Here is a 16,215-nt window from a genome sequence, read left to right as displayed (position 1 = left end):
TCACACGGCCCTGTAGGAGAGTGACATCACCATGAATACAGACACCTCACACACTCACCCTCCTCTGTCCTCCACCTGGTGTCAATCCCTGGCCTCCTTACCACCTCTACATTCCTGCCTCTTCCAAAATACAATGAAATTCCAGTGATGGGGAATATAGCCTGTGGTATGTTCTTCTTCCATATAAAATGTGAAGTTAATACTCATGCATATTTTTGAACTTCACAACTTATTTCCTTTAAATATTGACTAATGTCACCCTCTATGAATATCCATCATGTTGGAGGAAGTTTTTCTTACCTCTTTCTGGTCATTTTATAAAAAGATGATATAAAAAATCAATCTGCAGATTTTTAATTGCCTCCAGCTCTGGAGAATATGAAAAAACTTTCCTTAAACAAGCACACTGGGATTTTTCTCTAGAACGCTATTTTTTTTTTTTTACCATTTATAATCTTGACTGTGGCATTGATTTATGTGTTCCACGCAAACATCAAATAATGGGAACTAGTCATCTGGTTGAAGCTAAGGGAATAATGATCCCAGCTTCACAGAGCGCCGACATGTGCATCAGCAGAGCAGGGACGGGGCTGAAGGACCATGACAGCTTCATGACTTATGAGTGTTTCATTTACTGAAAAATCAGAAGATGATAAGTGAATGTTCACTAGTCTAGAAGAAACTGTCCCAGCTCATGAGGATAAAACTTTCTGTATCCTTTGAGACTCTGTACAAATGGAGCTACTCTGAGTGACTTTGAGGTCAGAGACGATAAAGGAGTCTCCATTCCCAGGAGGGCTCTGAGGATGGACCTTGGATCTGAGCATCAGGCAAAGCATAAGCAGAAACCCAGGGGGAGCCTAAGCAGGCAGCTGCTGGGGCGCTCACTCACTACTCCGCTCACTGCAGACAGATAAGTAGGTTTTTGTCTCAATTCCCCACAGGCCTGGAGCACCGTGTGAGCACTGAGACTGCTGTCATATGTTGAGCAGTAATAGTCAGCCTTGTCCTCAGCCTGGAGCCCAGAGATGGTTAGGGTGGCTGAGTTGCCTCACCTGGAGCCAGAGAATCGATCAGGAACCCCAGAGGGTTGAGTATTCATACTATAGATGATGGTTCTGGGGCCTGTTCCTGGGAGCTGCTGATATCAGCTCACACAACTGCTATAACCAATGTTGGAGCTGTTTCCAGTGCAGGAGATGGTGACCCTCTGGCACAGGGCCCCAGACACTGAGACTGGTTGAGTCAGCACAGACTGGGCCCAGGACCCTGCAAGGGGAGAGACATAGAGAGGGTGATGCCAGGGTCTGGAGACAAAAGAAAGACGCAGGACCCCCCACACGTCCTCACAGGGCCCCTTCCTCTGTCCCCACATCCAGTCACCTGTGCAGTGAACGAGGAGGGTGAGGAGGAGATGGCAACATGCCATGGGGGAGGTCATTCTTGATCCTGCCTTCTGTGGTCCCACAGCTGAGCAGAGCCTCCCCTCATTCCTCCCTTCCCTTCTTCATCCTCTGAGAGAGGGAAGGGCATACTTGCAAATGAAACCCCAATTCTTTGGTCCCTCAGTGGCCCTGGGCCAAGTCCCTCAGCCTAGAGATGTGAAGGGTGTAGGGAGGTTAGGGGAGGGGCTGTGTAGAAACCTGAGGTAGGGAGGTCCCAGCTGTGAGTCCTGAGCAGAGGGCACAGGCAGTGCCTGGTGGCAGGTCCCAGCTATAATCATCCTTTACTCTTCAGAAATGGACCCCATCACCCCCTGGTGTCCAACCCCAGATACATTATTGTGTGACTTGGTGATCAGAGCTCATCTAAAACAAAGGGTGTCTACCCAGTGCTCTATCCAGTGTTTCAGGGCCATGCCAGGAGTCCTCTTATGTAACCTCCCATAACCTGAGGAAAAACTTTCTGCTTTACTTAGACTTCTCATGGGTAAATGTGTCCACAGCCCCTTGGGAGTTCTTGACTCAGGACAGAGGTGGTGTCTCTATAGAAACTCCTCTTGGATCAGGATCAAGTCCAGAATAGTGACGGGTCTCTATGGACATTTGGAACCTTCAGTGCAACATGTTGTGTTTTCTCCTGTTATGTGATTCCTCTCTGAGTTCTAGAGGATTCCTTCCACTGATGTTTGTAAAACAATGAGGGACAGGGAGAATTCTTTTCAGGTTGTGGGTAGAAGCCCATGTGTTAATCCCGGTAGATCACACACTGAGATCTTTGTCACCTCTCCCTATGTGCATGTTGTTGTCACAATAGTTTCCCCACACACTGTGGTCAGGGACTCCCTCCTAGAGACTCTCTTCCCAGCACATGGTCACAAGACGCAGGAGCCCTGCCAGGTGAGGCTGTGTGTACCAGTAACATCACAGCACAGGGGGCAAAACTGTTGGAAGGTCTTGTCAGACAGGAGTGACTGCTGAAGTTGCTCTGACAGAGACCAAGGGACAGAGATTATGTGTGAGTCACCCCTCAGTCACCTGGGCATTTAAAAGGGATGTGGGCTCCTTCAAACAAAATGCCTCTCAGGGAGATTGATTTAAACTCAGTGACAAAGTAATTGTGAGGCTGCAGGTGGAATCACTATGGACCTTTCCCAGATCTGTGCTTAGTGCAGAGAGAATATGGACGAAAAGGCTGGTTAAGGAATTGGATGCAACAACAACTGTAAAGGAAGGGCTTCTGTTCTTGCTTGAAAAGGAGTCTACAACATTTTTATAAAATCATCTTTCTGATTTTCGGTCATAAGTTTAATATGGTGTGGTTTTTTTTTTTTATAAGCAGGAAAGTCGGGATCCCTGGGTGGCGCAGCGGTTTGGCGCCTGCCTTTGGCCAAGGGCGCGATCCTGGAGACCCAGGATCGAATCCCACGTCGGGCTCCCGGTGCATGGAGCCTGCTTCTCCCTCTGCCTATGTCTCTGCCTCTCTCTCTCTCTCTCTGTGACTATCATAAATAATAAATAAAAAAAATTTATAAGCAGGAAAGTCTAAAGTGATGGCTAAGGAAACTCAAGGAGAGACTATGCCTACAAAGTTCAGAGCCATGTCAGCCATGGAGTCATCAAACACACACAGAGCTTCCAGGGCAGAGCAATCTGAGTTCAGACTTGTCTCTGGCTTGGACACAGCTGTAGTCCCTCTGCCTGGTACCCAGCATGTTCAGGACAGATTTATTGCTCATCCAGCCACCCATGACTACAAGAAGGAACTTCCAATACCAAGGCCAGCTGCACCCGAAGTTTATGTCAAAGGTCCCACATGTGAGTGGTGGAGACATAGAGATAGGGGAGACCATGTGGTCCAGAGCTGGGAAAGAAATTTTCTCCACAGAGGTCCAGCCTCTTTGGAGGTGTCAGGTGGGTGACTCAGGGTGTGACAGTCCAGTCCTTAGAGTACAGGGAGGGTGTGTTCCCCGTAACCATGGACTCTGAGAACTGTGAGAATAGTACTGACGCTGGGGTCCCAGAATCAATGTACTGATCAGCCTCAGGTGCTGACTGGAGCGAATGGATGGTCAGGGGATGATCTGCTCATAGGGACACAGATGCCATTGGGATTCCTGAGAATCAGCTTTGTCCCAGGATAACAGGTGTTCAGGGCACATCCTGGCTGCCCTGCTGACAGGATCCTACTTATAGAGGAAGTTGGTGTTTCCTGGTGACCGGGATTTTGCTTCCCAGAGATCGTGACCCTGAGGATGGTGGGTGAGCACAGGCTCACATACTCTGAATTCTGGAAGCACAGAGAAATCCAGAAACCGCAGAGTCAAAGATATTGTACAGGGAAGAGAGAGAAGAGGCCACTTTGCACCCTGTTCCACCTGGGACTTCTGATGGATGGTTCTCCATGGAGCTGATTCTAGAAATAAAATGCAGGTGTCTGAAAGATCGTATCCTGAAGGGGGATTTGGTTCTGGCAGTGAGGACTCACATGAGAGGAGATCTTGCAACAATCTAAAGTCCGGGTCTTGTTGGGTGATGTAAGTCTGTTTATCTCATCTGTCCTTGATCCAGTGAATGCCATGAGAAGGACTTAGAGCAAAATCCTACTGATGGAGACTTTGTTATTTGACCCAGTAGATCTCCTCGGGGTATTATTTTATTGCCCAGGGTATGTGGAAATTACCTATGCAGTGACGGAGGAGCATGAGGAACAAGGTAGAGACAGCCCAACTCTGGATCCTGAGCCCCACATGCAAGCCTGGCCTACCAACCCATTTTCTGTGCTTCCCTGATACTCACATTTTGGGGGGAGGTTTCTCATGCAAACTTTCCTCTTTCCTAAGGTTTTGCAAGTTCTTCCTTTGACTTTAGCCAGGGCTCCAGCTGAGCAAAAGAGAGTATAGGAGTCGGGGGTAGGGCTTCACCCAGGAGTGACACAGGAGCACCTGCAAAAGGCCCAGAGACAGACACTCCTGGGGGATGTACAAGGGAGCACCACTGCTCTCTGGTGGTTGCAAGAGACATGTGCACCTTGGGCTGAGCTGGAGCCCAGGGCTCCTGCCCCCCATTTCTCCATGTGCACTGATCTAGTTAGTCTCTTCAGATTAGCTTCTTTTACTGAGAAATATACATAGTAGTCTCCCCAATGTCTTCCTCTGCCCTGAAAATTTATATCTTTGAATTGTTGAATCACATTCCATGTATGGACATACTAGAATTTATTTACGCTATACACCATTTTCAGGACATATTTGTTGTTTTCTAGTCTTGGCAATCATCAACAAAACAGGGAGAAACATTTAGGTACATATATTGGGTGGACATAAGTCATTCATTTATAGAATTACCTAAGAGCATGAATTTTGTATTGTATCATTAAAATTTTGTTTAGCTCTGGGAGAAACTGCCCAGGTATGTTCCAAAGTGGCTGGGGAGGGGAGCTGCCTGGAGGCGGCTCCAACAGAGGAAGAGACTCCGTGTGGAGGGGGCTGCGCAGCTCCGAGAGCAGCTTGGAGGGGCTCAGGCGGCGGCTCTGCAGAGGGGGCTGCGCCACCCAGAGCACGAATCCAACAGTGCAGGCCCGGGACCAAAGGGCGCTGGGGACACAGCCCAGGATCTGGCCTCCCCCTGGGACAGGCAGAGGCCAGGAGGGCCCAGGTCAGCAAGGATGATCCTGCCCCAAGCTGAGCAGATCAGCGGCCCTGCCCCCAGATCATCCAGGCCCCTGCAGATGGAGAGCTCCATAGTTACTGTGGGAGCTGACTCTAGGGCTGGAGAGCTGACCGCTGCCACTGATGTTGCTCCTCCTGGATAAACAACCCCCATTGAGCCCTGCACCAGGCAGGGGGCTGGGCAGCTCCCCCAAGGGCTAACACCTGAAAAATAGCAAACAGGCCCCGCCCCCAGAAGACCAGCTAGAAAAACAAGTTCCAGAGGAAGTCAAGGGACTTAAAGTTTACAGAATCAGAAGATACTCCGAGGTGTGTGTCATTTTTTTTTGCTTTTTGATTTCTGTTTGCTTCCCCCCACCCTTTTCCCTTTTCTTTCTTTTTCTTTCTCTTTTTCTTCTCTTTTATTTTCTTCCTATTATCTTTTTTCTTTTTCTCTTTTCTTTCCTTCTTCTCTCCTCTCTTTTTCTCCTTTTCTCAATACAACTTGTTTTTGGCAACTCTGCACTGAGCAAAATGACTAGAAGGAAAACCTCACCTCAAAAGAAAGATTTAGAAACAGTTCTCTCTCCCACAGAGTTACAAAATCTGAATTACAATTCAATGTCAGAAAGCCAATTCAGAAGCACTATTATACACCTACTGGTCGCTCTAGAAAAAAAGCATAAAGGACTCAAGAGACTTCATGACTGCAGAATTTAGATCTAGTCAGGCAGAAATTAAAAATTGAATGAGATGCAATCCAAACTAGAAGTCTGAACGACGAGGGTTAACGAGTTGGAAGAACGAGTGAGTGACATAGAAGACAAGTTGATGGAAAAGAGGGAAACTGAGGAAAAAAGAGACAAACAATTAAAAGACCATGAAGATAGATTAAGGGAAATAAACGACAGCCTGAGGAAGAAAAACCTACATTTCATGGGGGTTCCGAGGGCGCCAAAAGGGCCAGAGGGCCAGAATATGTATTTGAACAACTCATACCTGAAAACTTTCCTAATCTGGGAAGGGAAACAGGCATTCAGATCCAGGAAATAGAGAGATCCTCCCCTAAAATCAATAAAAACCGTTCAACACCTGGACATTTAATAGTGAAGCTTGCAAATTCCAAAGATAAAGAGAAGATCCTTAAAGCAGCAGGAGACAAGAAATCCCTGACTTTTATGGGGAGGAGTATTAGGGTAAGAGCAGACCTCTCCACAGAGACCTGGCAGGCAAGAAAGGGCTGGCAGGATATATTCAGGGTCCTAAATGAGAAGAACATGCAACCAAGAATACTTTATCCAGCAAAGCTATCATTCAAAATAGAAGGAGAGATAAAGAGCTTCCAAGACAGGCAGGGATGGAAAGAATATGTGACCTGAAAACCAGCTCTGCAAGAAATTTTAAGATGGACTCTTAAAATTCCCCTTTAAGAAGAAGTCCAGTGGAACAATCCACAAAAGCAGGGACTGAATAGATATCATGATGACACTAAACTCATCACTTGAAATAGTAACTCTGAACGTTAATGGGTTTAATGACCCCATCAAAAGGCGCAGGGAGGGTATTATGCTGAGTGAAGTAAGTCAATCGGAGAAGGACAAACATTGTAAGTTCTCATTCATTTGGAGAATATAAATAATAGTGAAATGGAATATAAGGGAAGGGAGAAGAAACGTGTGGGAAATATCAGAAAGGTAGACAGAACATAAAGACTCCTAACTCTGGGAAATGATCTAGGGGTGATGGAAGGGGAGGAGGGCAGGGGGTGGGGGTGAATGGGTGACAGGGCCTGAGAGGGCACTTGGGATGAGCACTGGGTGTTATTCTGTATGTTGGCAAATTGAACACCAATGAAAAATAAATTTATTATTTAAAAAAAGGAACAGAAGGTCCTGTGTTGTGTGGGTCTCAGCCTCTCCATAAGCAATGTCAAGATCGGATCTGCTCTTGTAGATCTGGTGATGACTGCAGGACGTCCTTCAGCTGCAACTCAGGAAACTTTGAAAAGTAAGGCTTGGTCATCTATAAACCTGTAATTACAGCACACACCTGGGGCCACAGACAGAGGAATTCATAGAGACAGAGGGAGCCCATAGCCTCCCCACTAGGAGTGTGTACAGAGGCTCTGCTGACTGAGTAAGGGGCTCGGGTGAGAGACAGAGACAGAGAGAGACCAGGTTTTGGGTCCCCCACTGGAGTCCATGGGGCAGCATCCCTGATGTCTTTGTCCATGTGCTCCCTCTCCTGGTGATCGTGCTGACCGGAGCCTCACTCTAATCCTGGAGAAGCAGTGGAGCAGTGGGGACCATTGGAGACAGTTCCCAGGGAGGAGCCACAGCAGGGGACTCTGAGCCATTTGTTGTCATGAGGTGCAGCCTCAGGAAGGCTGGGTGTGACCTGGGTGTGGCCTGTGCTCCATCCACAAGGGGTCGGGACCCAGAGCACTGGAGGCAGGGGGCTCTGCTCTGGGTTCCTGTCCCCTCATCAGTCAGGGGGGACCCGGGCTGGGGCAGCAGGGGACTGGGGGTCTTCCCCTGGGGTCCATGGGGTGCTGGCACCTAAAAGGCAGCTCCTGCATGTGTCTAGGTCCAGGGCCCACCTGATGTCAGCTCCAGGCCCCCACACCTCAGGGGGATCCTTCAGGGCCCCTCCATGACCGAAATCAAGGAGAGGAATTTGGGGTGGAAGCCTTGACCAGGATATATTCTCCTCCTCCCAGGGGATAAAGGGATGAGATAGAGCCCCCATCTCTGCCTCCCTGTGGCTGGGGTCCTGGGGATGTGCAGGTAGGTGCAGAGGTTGGGGTCCATCTCCACACCCACTTCATTGTGCCCACTGTCCCAGACACAGAAGCCTGACCTTGGACATTCAGCTCATGCTCCTCCTCCCCCTGGGGTGTGAAGGTCTGCAAACATCCCCCTAACACATGCCCACTCCCCTCAGCCTTGCCTGAACATTCCCGTGGGGACCGAGGGATGCTGCCTCCAGGACTCCTGTCTCCCTGCAGCACCCGGGGTGTGGGCTCTGGATCTGTCCCAGGCTCCTGTTTCCCCTGCCTGGCTACACCCACCCTGGGGCCTGCTCACCAGGACTGCACACCAGCCTTGGGCCAGGGGCACTGCTCCTGCTTCTCAAGGCCTGGGGCCCCCATTTCTGAGCTTGGAATTCAGTGTTTGTGCTCCTTCCCCAGATCTTCTACTCCTTCATGCACAGAGAAGCCTCTCCTTACTTGAGGCTCCCCTGCAGCGACATCAGTACCTCTGAAGGGCTTGTCATCATAGAGACCGTGGTTCACACAGTCCTCTTCCCCCTTCTCTCCCTGCCTTCCTCCTGCTGCAAAGGCCTGAGTGGCTCCTGGGAGCACATCTGCTTGCATCCCCACCTGCAGTGTTCCTGCCTCTGTTGCTCTGCCCTGACAACTTGGTATTTTCAGTCCTGCCCTGTCCTCTCTGCCCTCCCATCGAGGGAGCAGATCCCCAAATGAGGGGTTCTCACCAGGGAGGTGACCCAAATGTCACCAGGTGCTGGTGTTTCTGTGAAATCTCTGCCTTCCATCCTGATTTCAGGATCCTTATGCCCTGTTTTGATTTTCTCTTCTATGACTCTTTGTGCAGGTCATGGTTACTCCTCTCTTGAGATGAACTTGAAAGGCACTCCTCTGAGGAGTTCCCGAAATGCCCCACAGGTGGGATAGGCTCAGTCTTTTGCATGACTTTTATTTTGTAGACATTCCCACAGTCACAGGGATGATTATAGCTGGATGACTGTTCCCTCCATGTGGGAATCTCTCAGCCACAGACAGTGTATCCATGTTCCTTGCATCAGACCCCACATGCTGCTTCATACAGTCTTTCAGGTCACAGGTGAGTGCTGGTGACACAGCTCTGGATGTTCACCTCAGGATACTGAGGACCATAGAGGGACATGTAACTGGCAGGCAACACTGTGCATCTCCTGGGCCCTGCAGGGGGACCCTTCCAGCTGGGGGAGGCCCGGGACCTCAGGGATGGGCAGAGGCGGAGACCCTAGCAGCTGGGTTCCCTTAGGGCCTGCTAAAGTCTTCTGGGCAGGGTCCTGTGGGGTTCCCACAGCTGCTCCCTCCACCCATCCCTGTTTCCCACGCTGAGCAGAGCCTGTTCTCAGCCTTCTTGTCCTCAGGTCCTACCTCTGCTCCTGAATCACTAATTAAGTAGAGTCTGAGAGTCGGGCTGAAGGTGCAAAGTTGCATGAAAAGCACTTTCATTTCTCTGGGTCAGCAGTGAGATAAGACACTCCTGGGACAGGCCAGTCCCACTATGGTGGCAGGGTCTTCAGCAATATGGCCTAGATACCCGTCCTCCTCCTGTTCCTGTCTCTTTGATCAGGTAGGGAACAAATCTGACCTCTGGGGGAGCTTCCAAGATGTTATCAGGCCCTACGACTGAGAACCGTCTGGCAAAAATGCCCTATCGTTCACACATGTCTATGTTTGTAGGTACCCTGTCCCAGCCTCTGCTACCCAGCCACCCCCTTCTCTGTGTCTCCAGGTACTACAGCCAGACACACCTGCACCCTGAGCAGTGACATCAGTGTTGGCAGCTGTTCCTTTTAATGGCTCCCGCACAGGCACGGAGCCCTGCCTGGTATCTGCTGAGGTTCCCCTGTAATAGACACCAGGTCTCTGGATCCAAAGAAACCTCGGCCAATGCAGGGCTCCTGCTCATCACTGTACTGCTGCCTGACGACTAGTCTATCAGCGGGGTGGAGGACTAGGACTAATACTGGGATGTTCTGCTTTGGATGCCAAATGGAGAACATTTTTTAAGGAGGAGGAAACTGTCTTTTTCAAATGCTGTGTATACAGCTCATGGCATCATGATTTTTAGTTTCTCAGGTAGTGAGGATGTGAGACAATAACCCCTGGGCTTAGGCCTGGTGTCTGAGGCTTTTTTATTGAGAAGCTTAAATTTTTTATAAACAAAAAAAACCAAAGTGGCTGGGGCATTTGGCATTCCCCCCAGCAGTGAAGGAGATTTCCTGCTCCCCACATCCTGGGCACCATCTGATGTTGATGTGGTATTGAATTTTAGCCATGCTGATGGGAGTCTGGTGCTACCTCCCTGTTTCAGTGTGTATTCCTCCAGTGCCATATCATGTGGGAAATCTTTACACTGGTGCAATAGTTTTCTGTGTACATTTTTGGTAAGGGGTCTGTTCACATCTCTTTACATCTTTTCACATCTGTTCACCCACATCACCCAAATTCACTGATGCACGCTGAGCATTTTTCCCAGTAATGGTGCAACATCCCCCAAATCTCATCCCATAAAAGGGTTCATGGCCAAAGGCCCCAAATGCTCACTTTGGCTGATCCCCTTCACCTCAACTGCACAATGGAAACCTCAGGTGCTGAGCAAAGGATCCTGTCCAGCTCTGAGAATGGAATTGCCCAGGGCCTGTGTCCTCACACAACATCCCACATCCTAGTGTTCAGGCCTAAGACGCAGTGAGCCTTGGCCACTCCTGAGCACTGGAGCCTGGGAGGGAAGGGAGGGCTCTGCTCTGAGCCCTGGAGGTGCTGAAAGCATGCTGGGGAGGATGGCCCCCTGCTGAGATGGTCCAGGATCTGAGGGGAATAAAGTCAAAGAAAGGTTCATTGTCCTCATTTCAGGGGAAAAACACTTAGCAGCACAGACTCTGGTTTTATGACATTTGGAAAGCCAGGGAACATGAGTCCTTACAACATTTTTTGTTTTGCTATTTCTTTTTTTTTAATTTTTATTTATTTATGATAGTCACAGAGAGAGAGAGGAGAGAGAGAGAGACACACACACACACACAGGCAGAGGGAGAGGCAGGCTCCATGCACCGGGAGCCCGATGTGGGATTCGATCCCGGGTCTCCAGGATCGCGCCCTGGGCCAAAGGCAGGCGCCAAACCGCTGCACCACCCAGGGATCCCTGTTTTGCTATTTCTTAGGACATAGAAACACTGAAGAGATAATTGAGAATAGACATGATGAATCCAGTGTCACTTGTTAGTACACGTTATATATACAACTTATTTGACACATTTTAAATTGTCATGGGAAGAATCTGAACAACGATTTTATTTTGTTTTGAAAATTGAGTCTCGGTATAGTAAATGAGGAACATAAGCCTTATATGTATACTTGAAGTTGTTCATTCCTCCCTGCTTCTCTGTAGTATTCTCATTATTTCTTCCTTAAATGTTTGAAGGAATTCTCTAGAGAAGCCTTTGTCCCTGGAGTTATCTTTGTGTTGAGGATGTCAGCAGCCGATATGAACACATAATTTGGTGCAAGTGCTGGCCAGCATGAGTTAAATGAAGCAACTCCTCATTCCTTAAACATAATTTACAGTGCATAAATTATTTCCATGGCTCCGCTTTATCTGGCTATAGTTTTCCTTTATGTTTAATATCATTGTTTATTTTTTATTTTTATTTTTAATATTTTGTTTACGTATTTGACAGAGTGATCTCTGACCTCAGAGAGTTCACAGAATCAGGAGGAGAGGCAGGCTGAGGTCAAGGGAGAAGCAGGCTCAAACCTGAGAACGGAGCTCGATGTGGGGCTCAATCCCAGAACACCAAGATCAAGATCTGAGCTAAAGACAGATGCTTGGGGATTCCTGGGTGGCTCAGTGGTTTAATGCCAGCCTTTGGCCCAGGACATGATCCTGGGCTTCCAGATCCCTGCATGGAGCCTTCTTCAGCCTCTGCCTGTGTCTCTGCATCTTTCTCTCTCTGTGTCTCTCTCATGAACAAATAAATAAAACCTTTTTAAAAAATGAAGACAGATGCTTAACCAACTGAGCCACACATGTGCCTCTAATATTATTGTTGATGTGAAAAAAACTAAAATATTAATTTTATTACAAATGAGATTGTTTTACTAATATTTAATAAATATAATGTATTTTAAAGCAAAATAAATAGAAACCATCCTAGTATAATGGCAAGTGTTGCAAAAATTATTTAGAAGAAACCATCAAACAGGTAATAATTACACTATCCTAGGTCTCTTGATATTTCCCTGAGAGCCAATGGTCATCAGGAACCATGATGCTCAAATCGTACAGTCTCCAGACCGAATTACACATTCACATCTACTGGTCACGTATGGTCCTTCGCTTCTTCATGTCAGAGCATGCACTGCTCCAAAGCAGGCTGTTGTGACCACAAATGGATTGCAATTTTGAATCTGTTTCTCAGTGTGGTTGGATCGTTAGTGGAATGTGGGAATGATTATGTTAGAGATGTTACTCTCTTTGCATTTAAGGGTATATTTTCAGAAATAATTTCATATTAATACAATAATAGATGCTTCGTAACACTAACTTCCATACAAATCTCTTGGAATGCTTGTTAAATACACATCTATGAACACTGACAGTGGTTTCAGATTTAGAGGTATAACATGGAGGATTACAGCTTTATCAAGCTCCACATGATGAAAATATTAATTTGGTCCTCATCATCAATTTAGTGAATAAAATGAGATCTACCAAGGCTCTATGTTTATTTTTTTAATTATTTATTTATTTATGATAGTCACACACAGAGAGAGAGGCAGAGACACAGGCAGAGGGAGAAGCAGGCTCCATGCACCAGGAGCCCGACGCGGGATTCGATCCCAGGTCTCCAGGATCGCGCCCTGGGCCAAAGGCAGGCGCCAAACCGCTGCGCCACCCAGGGATCCCAAGGCTCTATGTTTAATAGACCATATTGAAACTGTAGATTGGGTCTCAGTACTGGTTTACGTAAAATGGAAGGGAAGCCCCACTCCTCAACATTTAGACAGAGAAGGAGGAAGAAAGCACAGTCTTGGAAGGTCACTTTGGAGAGATGGACACACCCTGGGAGAGATAAATTGGGTTATTGTCATGAACCACTGAACAGGAGAATGGGACCAGGGATCTTCACTTCCCATGGTGGTGTTGACCCTTTCACATCTCACTTTCTCTCCTGGCCTTTAAAGCTGAGCCTTTCTGAGTCCATAAGGAGATTTTGGCTGCACTTCCCCATAGATCTAAATCACCGTGTCAGTGTAACTACCCATATACAAGGAACAGTAATAGTCAGCCTCGTCCTCAGGCTGGGCTCCTGTGATGGTGAGGGCGGCTTTGTTCCCAGAGATGGATCCAGGGAAGCGATTAGGGACCCCAGAGGGGCGGCTGCTTGTGCTGTAGATAATTGTGCGAGAAGCCCGGCCTTGGGTCTGCTGGTACCAGCCAGGGTAATTACTTGTAGAGACTGACCCAGAGCTGAGGCCACATATGAGTGTGACTGTCCCTCCTGGAGACACTGAGAGTGATGGCTTCTGGGTGACCACAGTCTGAGAATCTGCTCCTAAAATCAAAAGGAGAGAAAGGTGTTGATATGGGAAACAAGGGTCACATGAGTCCCTGTTTTATGTGCTCCCCACAGATGCAAAGTCTTTTCCCTGACCTGAGCCATACGCAAGGAGCCCAAGTAGAAACACCGTCCAAGCCATGGTGGGCACCCTCACGGATTGCAGCTTCCTCAGTGTCCTGGGATGGAATGGGGTGTCCCTGGACCTTTTCATGTCTCCTGTCCTATGAGGTTAAGAAGGCACTTCATGCAAATCAGCTTCTTCTCTCTCTGCCCTAGAGTCACCAGCATGTCCCCTGGAAGGCTTTGAAATGAGCAGACTCTGGGACCTCACACGCATAAGTGACTGCAAGGTGACCTTAGACACTGGGTATCAGGAGGACATCTTTTAGAAAATGACCACCATACTGTCTCTAGTGACCTCTGTCCCAAGCTTCTTCTCTGAAAAGCCTGAGAGCTGAATGAGGAGATGGACGTGTTCCCACCCCCTGGCCTCATATCTACTTCACCTCAAATCTAACCCATCCCTGGAACATTTTCTTCCCTCCCCAGTGACATTCCCTCTTCTGTCTTGGAGGGTATTAGCGGTGCCTCTCCCAGCAGTGAGGACACTGGGAATCTCAGAGCCCCTGTGACAGAGTTAGGGGCAGTGGTCTCCTCTCAATCATGGACCCTGTTGCAGTACCACGGGGAGCTGAACAGGGATGTCTCTTTATCAGAAATGAGTAGGACATTGTGTGAACAAGTGATGCTTAGGGAGCATTTTGAATGACATTCCCCTTTGTGTTCTCCTGATAATTGCATTGTATGATTGTCCTGTCCATCTATCATTCCATGGAAATAATGTCTGGACAGGTTACTCCATGATGTAGTAGAGGACAAATCATGAGGCCTGTGTGATTCAGAGCTGAGAGCTCTTGTGGCTCCAAGGCCTTAGGTGTAGAAAAGTCACCCACAGGGAGGACCCTGCTTGCTCTAGGGTGCAGGGGCCAGTGATAGATGTTCCTGCTCTTCCTCACTCAGACCCTGACTCCCAGGAGCAGCCCACTCGCTGCCCCTGCTGGCCTCAGACACCATGTCCCCCAGCCTGTATCAACCTTCCCAGCCCTCCTAGAATGGCCTCTGATCTTTGCAGTTGGACCTCTGATGTCACCACCCAGAATAGTAGAATGAGCAGGTCAGCTCTGTGGGATTGAGCTGTTAATTTTTCCAGGGCATCGAGGCCGTCATTTGGACAGCTAACTGGAATATTTATGTCACAGTATGTTTCAGGATTTCCTGACATTGTAGTTTGCACAGGCCATGTCCCTGGCATCATTATTGGGATTTAATGCACTTAAAGTGAGCTCAAGATTTAAAGTCTCTAGAGAAACCCATTGTTTCAACCTGGGTAATATTTCTACTTGGGTTACCCTTATAAGCTGACTTACTTGGTTTTTGTTGTTTTTGGCAGGATCTCCTGTTAGGTTCACCAGCCCTCATGTACCTGTCTTGGCAATGAGTGTATCATGCATTCAGGGATGACATGTCCTTTGTTCTTGGTTACTTCTGTGGATATTACCCTTACAACAATTATTTTGTAAGGACTTGTTGATACGTTTAAGATATTTTTGGCCTACTTGTGTAATTTTGCTCAGTACAAAGGTTGATATTAAATAACATTGCTCTAAATGGTCTATAAAATTGATATGCAGAGCCTTGTTGGCTCAGTAGGTTAAGTGTCTGCCTTCAGTTCAGATCATGATCCCAGAAATCCTGGATAGAGCCCTGCACTGGGCTCCTCGCTTAGTAGGGAGTCTGCTTCTCCTCCTCCCTCTGATCATCTCCCTCATCCTCCTCTTTCACTCACTCATTATCTTAAATAAATTAATAAAATCTTTTACAAGAATTAATATGATACCAATGCACCCTCAGTTTCGCTGCCACTTACTTCCTGAAGGGATAACTGATAAAACTGTCTTAGATTTGTTCTAGTATTTTATATACACACACACCTACACAACACATATATACTACATAACATAATCTTATTTTTTTTCTGTAGTTCCATTGCTCCTTAAAAAACATAATCACTGAATTTTTTAAAATATTTTTTAAAGATTTAATTTATTTATTCATGAGAGACAAACAGAGAGAGAGGCAGAGAAACTGGCAGAGGGAGAAGCAGGCTCCAGCAGGGGCCCTGATGTGGGACTGGATCCTGGGACTCCAGGATCAAGTCCTGGGCCGAAGGCAGGTGCTAATACACTGTGCCACCTAGGGATTCCCTAATCACTGATTTTTGAGAAGCATTAGGATTCTTGACAAGCATTAGGATGCTCTCATTTTGATTCATAGTTCATCATTTATTCATAGGATAATATACCATAATTTCACGACTTTTCCACAGAGGGATATTTATTTTGGTTTCAATTATTTGTTATTGTAACATGTCTTAACTAGATGTACCTGTATATTTATCTTGGAGTGTATTAACTAGATAATTTTCATTAGAATTGACTTCAAAAATTTGTAACGGTTGACTTATTTCACTCAAGATAATGCCCTCCAGTTCCATCCACTCGAAGCAAATGGCAAGTATTTGTCATTTCTAATGGCTGTGTAATATTCCATTGTATACATAGACCACATCTTCTTTCAGAGAAGGACAAACATTATATGGTCTCATTCATTTGGGGAATATAAAAAATAGTGAGAGGGAATAAAGGGGAAAGGAGAAAAAATGAGTGAGAAATATTAGAAAGGGAGACAGAACATGAGAGACTCAACTC

This window comes from Canis lupus, unplaced genomic scaffold (genome assembly GCF_011100685.1).
Source record: "Canis lupus familiaris isolate Mischka breed German Shepherd unplaced genomic scaffold, alternate assembly UU_Cfam_GSD_1.0 chrUn_S2230H2430, whole genome shotgun sequence".
Classification (NCBI taxonomy): domain Eukaryota; kingdom Metazoa; phylum Chordata; class Mammalia; order Carnivora; family Canidae; genus Canis; species Canis lupus.
Note: the sequence above shows the minus strand (reverse complement) of the source record.